The sequence below is a fragment of the Pinus tabuliformis genome, chromosome J, assembly GCF_031772625.1.
Source record: "Pinus tabuliformis cultivar Carrire ecotype Pingquan chromosome J, CPIR1, whole genome shotgun sequence".
Taxonomy (NCBI): domain Eukaryota; kingdom Viridiplantae; phylum Streptophyta; class Pinopsida; order Pinales; family Pinaceae; genus Pinus; species Pinus tabuliformis.
Window position 1 is genome coordinate 563548159 of NC_142295.1, and position 12497 is coordinate 563560655.

Here is a 12497-nt window from a genome sequence, read left to right on the forward strand (position 1 = left end):
GAATTTGGGTTGGACAGTTTCCTATGGCATAGCACACCTTTTTTTTTTTTTCTGTCGACACTTGTGTCGTCACTTGTATTTCAAGTGTCATAATCTTACGTTTTAACTATCACACTCAGAAATAAGTGTCGCTTTGCTATCATTTCAAGTTATAAATGTTGGTGTTGGCTATTTTATATATTTTCATGTTGTATTTGATGGTATACATGTGCGTGATATTTTTTTGGGACTTGTTTGGATGTCTTTATCTCTCATGTTCCATTGATCCCACACTTAGCCATTTTGGAACTCTTCTTGATTCTCCCATCAGGCACAAGTTATAAAAGAACTAATCCTCCACCAGGTGATGAGAACTGCACATTCACATGCCTGAGTGATGAAAGTATTACCTCTTGGACTTACACACTGAGCCTTTCTTGAGGAAACCTCCCATTATTGCACATTTAACTTCAGAGCATAGTCACTGCACCATTGTTGCTAGTACTACCTCACTGCACAAAGCCTTGATAAGTTCTGCCCTCTATTGCACATTGTGCAGTAGGCATCCCCAGGGTACAGTGACCTTACCTTCTACTTCTTACCTCAGTCCCCTGCACAATAATTTCACCAAGTCTACTTCCTGTTGCTCATTGCACAATTTTAGTGGACAATAGGTCCATCTCTAGGTCACTCCTGAGCTCAACTGCACAATCGTTGAAGTATTCTCCTCAATCACTGTGCGTTGCGCAGTTACAATGCCTAATCTTGCTATTATTGTTGACTAAATCTACCTACTGTACAATACCTTATCCTGCCTTGCCTCCTACTACGCATTGCACAGTTCTAGTCGAAAACGGGGTCATCCCTTAGTCCCTATTGAGCTCTACTATGCAATGTCTGCTTTCTTTACCTTGAACACTGCACATTGCACATCCTTAGTGAGAAGGCTCGTCACCCTTCTCTCCTATACTTTCCCACTGCACAATACATTGATAAGCCTTCCCTAATTGCACATTTCACATTTCCAAAGGACAATGTGGTCATCCCTTAGTCCCTGTAGTGCTCAACTGTGCAATTGCTAGTTTCTTTCTCTCAAAGCCCTTGCACATTTCCCCATCACAGTCAAAATGATACATGAACAAACACAAATAGAATAGGTGATTTTGGGGTTGTTGTTGTCTTTTCATGAGTAAACTTCATTTTCAAGTGCTATCACCCTATCATGGCAAGATGATGCTCAAGAAGGTTAGCAAGAAGAGGTTACAAGAAGAAAACTCATGGAAACAAGGAATAAAAATGACATCATGCATGAGTAAAGGAATCTTGGACCACTATAGAGAGACGGAAAAAAAATTCATTTAGAAGGTTCCAACACTCATCCAGGCCCTTTGTAGGGTGAATTTGAATCACATCCTAGATAAATAATCAAGATTTGAAGACATAGCAACGAAGGAAGGAACTTCACATTGATACATCACAATGAAGTCCCATGTAAGATTCACCAAGTTATGGTCATTCAAAGTGTCAACACAAGAGTGTTGTTTGGTCCCATGTATTTTTGCCACATTAATTATGTAATGCAATTATGTAATTTCAAAAAAGAGAAAATGTAAAATGTGTGGAAGCCCAAGGGTCACACATGGAACATGAAGTGTCACTAGAAATTTCTAAAGTCATGTAGAAGCTTAAAGGTCACAAAGGAATTCGAAAGTCACATGGAAGTTCTAGAGTCTTGAGGGAAGGTCAAAAGTCACAAGGGAGGTGAAGAGTCACCTCATTTTTATAAATGCACCCTCATATCTCAAGCAAAAGGACTTTCACCTTGGCTTCTCTAGCTTGGTATAGGAGAGAAGATCATTCTTTGGAGGAGCAAGTGGTGACTTAATGTTCCACTATTGGGGCTTGTTGCATCATTTTAATCGTGTATCTTGGGACTTTCACTTAATATATGAAGCTCTTGGATCTGACACACTCTCATGCACATGTCATGACTAATTGTGAGATTATTCTTTCATTGTTTGCGGTGTATGTTTATGTTAATATATACTAATAAAAATGAACTATTTCATTGGCTTTGGTATGAATATTGTTGAATATTGTGTGTTTTTACTTGCTTTTATGATTGTTGTTATCTTGTGAACTACTTTTCAGGTTAATCAACGATTCCTTCTATGCTTTTGTGTGTCTCTTTTAGGATAGTACTATTACTTTTCTTCTAGAGGATAACTCTCACTTTTCCCTTTCGTGGAAGTGCCTTATATACATTGCAATTGTATGTCTCACAGTGTTAACTTACTCACTTGTTTCAAAGGTTGTTTGCATAATCTTTTATGTTGATAATTACAAGCAAGGAAAATACCTAGTAATAATGGTGGTTGGGCTTATTATCTGGATGGGGATCCTACTCCAAATGGAGTGAGGTCTAGTTGAGACTTCATACTAGGGACACCACCTTTGTTGGTGGATTTCCAACACCGTCAACAAGATGCAAAATGCCTCATCAATCGAGATACCTTACTGTCTTCATGACTCAGTTTTTTTAATGGTTGTTATATTCACTATGTCTAGAGTTTTGACTTTTCTAGTAGGATTTCTCTGGGTTGGCTTTCCCACTTATGGAACACATTTCCTTTTTAGAAAACTGATGCTATTTTTTGGCATACATTCTCAAACTCTAGTCTATCATTTTGGTTTTCTTTTTGCTCATTTCCCCCTCGGAAGGACAACTAAACTTCATGTTCGTTGGGTGTTATTCTTTGCAACCTATTCTTGGACTCTGATTGAACAACAATTATTCTATCTTTGGTATGGTTTCCGATGTAGTAGACCAAAGACAAATAACAACTTATGATAGTTGTAATTTTCTGAATTAGCAATAGAATTTAACTATATATATATATATATATATATATATATATATATATATGAATTAAAACAAATTAAAAAATAAAATAAAAACCAATGAAGAAAACAAATATTAAAAAAATTAATAAAAAAATAAAAAAATAAAATAAAATTATAGAGTAAATACATATTAAAAAAATAAAACACAACAAATTAATTTAAATTGAATTAAACAAAGAAAACAAAAAATGATTAAAAAATAAAAAAAATAAAATCATAATAAAATAAATAAAAATAAACACACAAAATAAATGAGAAGTGAATTAAAAAAATTAAACTCGTTTGGATTCATATTAAATTCGTATTTATCAAGCACCATAAGGGATTGAATTTCTTATAATTTTTTTTATCATTTAATTCTATGTTATGTATTAATTCATTCATATTAAAAACATGTACACATTAATAAATTTAATCCCTTTAGGTGCTTTATAGATTTGTGTTTAAGACACATATAAACTAGTTTTTTTTTTTTTTTTTTAAATATTGTTGCATATAATATGTATGTATGTTTGTAGCTATTTTTTTTCTATTTAGTTTAATTTTGTGTTATTTAATATGAAGTCGACTTGTGTTTTTCCTGGTGGCAAACTGACACATAATTTGATGTAAAATTCTATTAACATGAATGAAAAATTTAACTTTACACAAAAAGAGATGAATCTGACTTGTATTTTTTTTTAATGTAATATTATGTTTATTTATTTGTTTGTTCTTGAGAACTTCTCCCCCATACCGAATTGTAAAACACAATATAAAAAAATAAAATTATTAAAAAACTATAAAAAACATTGAAATGCTTCATATAAAAACATTTATATATTTAAGAAAGGGAAAACGATTTTCAAAACAATCCCTTCCTCATTTTAAGCCTTCAATTAGAGAGGGGTGATCGTGCCTCTCCCCACATTATAAGCCTTGGAGAGAGAGGAATCACCCCATAATCTTGCCTCTATCCACATTAAAAGGATTTTATTGGGAGAGAGGAATCATCCCATAATCTTTCCTTCACCTATTTTGACCTTTATCTAATGTGTTCTTTTCATGTTATAGTCTTTTTAATGTAGGCTCCCCCACTCTCATGGAGTCGGCGACTCTTTCTAAGTTATAAATCACTAGTATATCTAGTTTAGGGGCTGTTGAATATACTATTGGTGTTATAGGGACCACTAGGTTTGATATTGGGCTTCGCCTAGATTACTCCAATAAGTTATCAATTAACCATGGTTAAAAAAGAGAAAGAAAAAGTCATTTTAATGTTTTTTCAATTTTCAATATTTTCAATTTTTATTTATTTATTAAATTGTTTTTAATGTTGTTGTTGTTGTTGTTTTTTTTTTTTTTACTATAATATATATAATGAAAACTAAATTTCAATTGATCAATCAAGAAAACATAAATCAAGCATAGTTTTGTTGCGGTCTGCCGCTTAGGAAACTAGACCAACATCGAAACAATATAGTCCAAGTCCAAAAGAAAACATATAGAGTACAAAATTTGACACTACAGACATCGTCTCCATATAATTTGGTAGAGACAAAACAATTAAGCTAAACTAGCAGATTCAAGACAACAAAAAATTTGCAAAGAGATTGCAAAGCTTGCCATGGAGCAGAGTTGCTGAAAGCTAGGTGGAGGATGAGAGATCAATATGGGCTGTTGGTGTGCTTTTGGAGGTGGAACCTTTTCCTTTGCTAACTATTGGGATCATCCAACTACTGTCATCCCATGCTTCCAATTGAAGAAGCCTCTGCCAATCTTGGAAGAAACAACATGTGGTGAAGGAAACAATAAGCTAATAAGGTAAAAATCTAGTGAATTTCTGGAGTAGTCCAAGTCAGGAGGTCTTGGACTATCCTTGATTTCACAAGCTAGTATATAAATAGTGCCTATAAATAGAAGCATAATCGAAGAGATAAACAAATATCGCCTTTGAGAAATGTCCCAACCCCTCATAATAATCCACGCCTTGGGCGGTGAGGCAATTAAATCTTGGTAATGGAGGGTTCTAGGTGGAAGGCACTCTAGCACCATCTCCTTGCTCTTGGTGTGGAATGATGATGATGAATCATTCATATCGACCTTTGCACACTTGCCCTATTGCTTACCCCGACTGAGGGATTTTTCAATATACACATATATAATCCATTAAAAAAATTGTAATATCTATATATATATATATATGGAAATGTTCACAATTAGCTTTAATAAGGAGCCCTTGTAATTTATCCCCCCACAAAAAGAGTGAAAATGGTTATAGTTCCTCATTGGGGTGACAGTCCCAAAAACAGATATATAATAAATATCCTATAAAATAAACGCTATGAAGTGTCATTGTATTGTGATCATAAAATCCAAAAGAAAGACGTAGATGATATGATATAGTGAAGCAAAAAATATATGCCCATTTAATCCTGATCATGTATGATGTGGCAGGCCTAGTAGGGCTCAATATTCATGAAAATATTCTTCATGGCATCTTTCATTTTTTGTTGTTTTTCTAGCAACGAGATCCAATTCTAGGCCAACTTTGGACAAATCATCTGTTGATTGGTTCTTTTTCCTGTAAATGTGATCATATATTATATTAGTAAAGCTGGAAGAAACTTGTTGTATGTTTTGAAAGAGAGGTTGAAGAGAATAATTTTGAAGCCTTCCCTTGTCATCCAATTTGTCACCAATTTTGAGTCTCGATATATATTCACTAGTGAAATGTTGAATTCATGAGCTGAATACAAAAGGAACTATAATTCCATTAATTCAACATAATTATTTATATATGGTCCAATACTAATTTAGAATGATATTTTGTGTGTATCAAATAGGAAAAGGTGCCCCTTGCCCCTCTTTTTGTGGGGGGGGGGGGGGGTGGTTCCTTATGCAACTATGCAACCCCATCAAATAAGGCCTAGGGATGGTCAATTAGAATTTGAGTTTCTAGTTGTTGTTAGGAAAATTACCGGGGGTGAATTGGTATTTTTAATTCACTTTAACTTTTGATTTCACATTTAGAATTTTGTATGGTACTGTTCTTCATGTAACTCACGTGTGTATGCAACTCTAGTGAATGCAAACCACATATATCTACGTAACTAATTTTTCATATGTTCCATCAAATGTTTATCTTTAACCAATGAATCTTTATTTCATTATCCATTTATTAAGTAGTAACTTTGAGAAATAAAGAGAAGATAAATCATCAACACAAAAGAAACATATCAACACATACAGACACCAGGATTTTAGGTGGAAACCCAATGTGGGAGAAAACCACCACTGTTGTCATCTATGTCTTCTTTCTTATTATATAAAGAAAATAGTCGTTACATCTTGTAATGGCGCAAACTCTTACCAATACACAGTCACCCACCTGCAGGAGGCTACAAACTCCACTCATTCTCCAACACCCACTAGAAGGGAGCTACAACCCCTTGATCTCGTTTACTGGCTCCTACTGAAAGGGAGCTCCTACCCCCTCACTGAAGGCTACAACCCTCAGCACTTTGTGGACCATGTTTCATAATATTTCATACTAGATCCACCTGTCTCAATGAACCATCAAACATGCAGGCCACCTTTCATCAAATTTTCACACTGGACCCACACCAACAATAAGCCTGAACCAAAATAATGAATCATAAAATTTGAATCACTGAAGCACTATAAACCAATTGAATCACTAAAGAATCAAGCCACTGAATAATAAATGAAATGAATCTCAATGAACAGAACTAGATCAAATAAATTCAATACCAAATAATACTATCACACATCAACTATTCAACCTTTCACTAATTTATCACACTATTAGATACTAGTCAGTTATCACAAAAATGATGTGCGGTCACAACAAACCATGATCATTATTAACTTTGGAATGTATACGCAACTGTTCAAAAAAAACCTACGTATATATGTGTTTCCAGTGCATAATACCCATGTACAAATCTTAACTCACAAAATACTGAAAATTTGAGCCTTTGAGAATGGAATCAACTAAGTCACTAGAGTAGATCAATCACTGAACCAGATCTAACCAACATTGTCAATACTGTCATGCCATACCAAACCAAGTGACTACTCAATAACCAAGCATCAATACATTCAAATATCAACTATTCTGATTAAGACATCATTTACAAACAACAACAAATAAAACATACTCCATCAAATGTCATCATCAAGCAACAATTTAAACTTTGATTAGGATCAACTTAGAATGTATACGAAACTGTATTTAACCAACTTTGCGTATATACATGCTTACAATGCATAAAATCCGCGTATATATTTTAACATACTGAATACGAAAACCCAAATAAGGAAATATTCTAAAATAAATTACTTCAAAATATATACGTTACCACTGCGAAGCATATCCATGACAATACAAAGCAAAAATTACATATAAAATTTAAAAATACTAAAACAGAACTTCACTGCAAATCACATGTCAAAATCAGATCTCTGTGCACATAATGTCAAAGGTCACATATCACTGCAAACACATTCATATCATACCATCACCACAAACATAAACATATCAAGCAAGTACATCCTTTAGTCTCTAATGCATTGTTAGATCTATCAGATCCGAGTCATCTCCTTGCTCACTGGTGCACACCTGTTTTCATATCAGATCACACATGAATGATTCATTTCATTGCACACTTAACACCTTGATCTCGATATCCTTATATAACTTTTACCTTAGTCAATACCACAGGAAAATATTTTGGTCATGTCATTAGTATTTGTTGATGGGGTCAAATAGACATTGCCACCACAATTACTATGGGAAATTACCATGATAATATCCATATTTCCATGGTTCAGATTATCTACACAATGTTTGTTCATAGAAGTTGCGTATGTTGTTGGGATGGGGTCCCTGGGGTCAATTTTTTTCAGTTAAGTCAAATTTTGTAATAGTTTTTGTTAAAGAATGTAAAGTCTTCGCAAAATGTGGAAGCAGAGCATGAAGATAAGTAAGAGTCAAAGGGGCATTAGTCCCTTATATGGGTAGGTGATAGGATGGTTTTGAGACCCACCCATGGTTTGCGGACCATGGAAATTCAAAGAAAATGCTATAAGTAGTTGAGTCATAATGAGTCTTAGAAGACAACTTTTTGTGAAGAATCATTGTAAGGGCAAGGTGCTAAGGCAGGAAAAGCTTGTTTCCTTTACTTAGGAGAAAGGGGAAGGCTCCTGCAGCTGAGTGCACGGAGACCTTGGTAAGTCAGCAAGTTGAGTTCATGGGCCCTTGCAGCTGAGTGCGTAGGGAAGAGATGTCTGTAATTGAATGATTATTCATAATAAAGACTGTTTGGGAAGCAATTCTGATGCATTTGTGCCTTATTATTTAATTCTTTTTAAATATTATGTATCTTCGCTCTATGATATGTTTTATGTGAATTAATGGTTGTTATTACGCGAAATTAGTGGATATGTATCTTTTATGCATGTTAACAACAATTTAAGACCTTCATGAAGATCGAGAATTCGTTAGATAGAGAGCTGTAGTTAGCTGTTTGGAAAGGGTAGATCTGTGCAATGGAAGATCTACTCCAGAAGGGCTTTAGAATACACATTTACTGCATGAAATTGGTAGATCTATAATCTTTATGTATGCTAAGTATAATTAAGCACCTTTGCGAGGATATGAAGGTCATTTTGATAGAGTTGTAGTAGTTGACAGTTGGAAGTAATAGATTTGCGCGAAGGTAGATCTAACCCCTAAGAACCTTAGGAAACCATCACACAGGCCTCTGGATGCAGAAACCTGGTTCTAGCATCCCCCAATACTACTTCGGGTGAGATTGCAGCCTATGCTACGCAGGTTGTTACTGAAAGGGCCAGTAGTTAGGGTTTTGTTGGCTGGTGCGAATAGCTCGAAACCTGGGTCAAACCCCCTTAATCCAACAAATGGTTCTGTTGCCAGAACTGGGATTAATATGAAGAATGTGGGATGTCAAATAAGTGGTTTCTTACTAAGAAATAAATTGAGAAGTGGCTCAATTGAAAGGAACACACGTTCACAGATCAAGAGAATAGAAACCCATAGTTTTCCAAAGAACAGTGGTTGAATAGATACCTATACTCACACGAAAGTGAAAACTTTTTGTTTCTTCCCTTGCAAATTGCACGAGTGGCTGTCTAGATTAGTGGCGAGTCAGGGTACGTGGAGGCTTGATGGTCCTATTATGTGGACACAAGAGCTGGTGAGGCGGTTGCAAGCTTCAGAAAATAACATCGCGTCGGCTTTTGATCACTCGATTGATTGTATCATATGAGGATTCGTCACTGAGCTCACGATTGATATGACCATCAATTATAGAGAAGTAGAGTGAAATCTCTTCAAGGGACCGCGAGGTAAGCATTCAAAATCTCTGAAAACTTGGATTAAGGTGCTTTTGTGTGAAAAATGGCTTATGCCATCACCTTGATGTTTGGAACTATGCAAAGTGGAAAATCCTTCAGAAGGAATGGAGAATTGGTCTCTGAATATAGTCCACTATTGAGATCCTCTTCAAGAGACAACGAAGGAACTATTCTAAATACACTGCGAAGTCCACTATAGTTGGTATGTCAGGGTATCTCGCAGATACCTCATCCATCGACTTTGTTGGTGCACTAATATGTCTTATTAAAATCAATCTTAATACCTACATTAATCATCAACCCAGGGTAAGTCTATTTATTTGAAGAGTGTCAGCATTGTATATGCAGTGAATTTAGAGGTCAATCCATAATGAAATGATTGGAATAGTTGCAATCACTAATATCTATTTCTCTAAGTTAAATCCAAATAATTCTGAAAGAAACCTTTAGAACATTCTCAAATCTACCTAATCTATTCTACACGAAACTGAATTGGAATGCAAGTAGAAAGAATCACTCTTATCAATATAATTGGTATTGACACTAATTCATTTGATATGAAGGAAAAATACAACAATTGAATCAACAAGTAACCAGGTAAACATCTCATGGAAAGCAATCAGCTATAATCTTGAGATCTGTGATAACGAACAACAATCAAATGTCTACATCAACATAATCAATTCGATAAATATTATCATGCAAATTTAACACACAACTAAATCTAGAGTCTCGTCTGAACAACAACACAAACCAGAATCATCAATCCTCACATCAATCAGAATAACACTAACTTTACAGACTAACAGTAATGAACAATTATAAAAATAAACAGAAATGATTATAACACAATTGAAGTAGTAAATCTCCTATTGACTGGGCCCAAGTCTCTAGAAGTCCCCACTGAGAGATATTCAGAATACAATTATGGATGAAACACAATCTTCTTCATTAAAATTAATAACAGAGTTACAACATCATAGTAATGAAAATATCTGTGTTCAAAAAGAATAGTTACAATCTCAAAATTCCTAACTAGCTGTTCAATTCGCCTCATGGCTTTATATAAATTTTGGAAAAATAAATGGATAGAAGTGAATCCTCAGGATCAGGGGATCCTGAGGATTTCACAACCCTTGATCTGATTTCATCACAAAATAGCATTGGTCTTCCTGGTCTTCCACTGTCCCTCCTACTCAAGACGCTGTCCTTTTCCTTTCCTGACTGCCGCTATTCTGTTGTTTGAACAACAATCGTCCAATCCACGTCCCTACATAAAAAGATAGTGAAAGTTATTTTTTCATGCCATATTTATCCAATTTGTTAATAATCGATTTTACCCAACTTTTGCTATTGTTTCTTCTAGATTTATTCCTAAAACGAAGATAAACACATGAAGAAAAATGCTTAATAAATCTATTATGAGGAGAAAACATACCTTTTCCTCAGCCCAACATACTCCCCTGCTTACCTTTTTGCATGTCCTCATGCAATAAGATGGTTGAGGTGTAGTTGAGTCAAGGAGTAAGTAGGATATACTTCCTCCTTATACAACCTAAAACCATTTTTTTGTTTGAGCACTGCAAAAGCCTGGTTCACTCGGTGATATGGCAGATTATAATCACTATGATACCCATCAGGAGGATACCAGATAATCAGACTTCTGTATCAGCACCCTATTCAATCAGGACCCATGCTTAGGACCATATTACAATATTTGTTTAGGCGGGTGGAGGCAGCTTCAAAATTTCTATACCCAAATGGCTCTTTGTTCCTGACATTGTTACTAGAGGCTTCCCATCTTTGTATGGCTGCAGACAAATCTTCTTCTTTGATTTCCTGAAAGTATTCCTTCTCTTCTTGTATGATGTCGATATGAAGTGGTCCTAATTGACCCACAACACCTATTCGTTTCATGAAATATTTGTGTTGGACAAAAAGGTGTAGAGGTTTTGTGGGCTCTCCCCTAACCCATAATTCTATGCTATATTCCTTCTTTTGAAAAGTATTATGGGCTTTAGCCCATTTAATCTGATTAGTGGCAAAGGAAAGAAAAGCTTGAAATTGGATATCCCCTATGAAGAGGCTAGGATTACTATATAAGTCATCATCTAAGAAAAAATTATGCATGTACAATTCATGCAAAAGGCACTATAACTCTTCATTTTGTTCTTTGAAACACTTGACAAAATCTGGAGTGGTCTTTATTTCTATTGACTTACCAGCCTTAATGGCTTTAACCTTCAATAAGAGGTATCTTTCTAGTAGAAATAGTGCATAGTCGGTGGCAAGTGCTTGGCATGACAAGGCATATGAATAGAGAGAGCAAACAGTCTGCATTTTCTCCTTAGCCTTCTACAGCTTGGCCTGTACTTCTTTGACTTTCTTCTGTTCATCCTTGTAATTAGCGTAAGTCTCATCCTTTGTGATAGTAAGTGCCTCAAATTTCTTTCGAATTCCTGGTGGACTTGTAGTGGCACTACTTTTTCTTTATGCCGAGCCAACTCCTACTGAGCCTTGGCTAGTTCATTTTGTAATTTTATAATGACCTCTTCCCTTACTAGAGGAATGTAATCAGGTGTTTCCTCTATCTAAACTTCATCATCTTGTGTTACCATTAAGTCAGTTTGAATAGAAGCCTCTACCACTTCTTAGATCATACAAAAATCAACTTGGGTGTTTTCTTCAGTATCAGTTTGAAAAAAAATGTCAGCGGTTCCCTGGTGCATATGGAAATCTTCTTGAATATTGTCTGCATAATTGGTTTGGATAGCAGCATCAGTAGTGGGGAAATCTGTTTGGGTTTCTGCTGGCAAACGCAAGGATATTTTGTCTGCATTTCACTACTCTTTAAAAGACATTGCTCTGTTTGGGTTCCTTTTGAACAAACCAAAGGGGTCTTGGTCTGGGTTTCAATATCTTTGCAAGAGAAGTGTTCTGTTTGAGTCCCTACAGTCTCCAATTTTGTTTTCACTTTCTCGACCCTAACTGCTTCCATCAACCACTCTCTCAGCTGCTTAACTGTCTTCTTCTACTTCCTGTACTTTTTGAGCACCTTCCTCAATCTATCCTTATATGTTTTCTTTGTCATGAGGTCTTTAATTAGTAGTGGCACCACTATATTTACTTCAGGTTAAGGTGGAATTGTGCCAATATTAGGGTGAGGTTCTAATGGGACCATGTATCCCAATGAATTCTCACCTTCTAGGTCTCTTTCTTCATGAGCTTCCCTT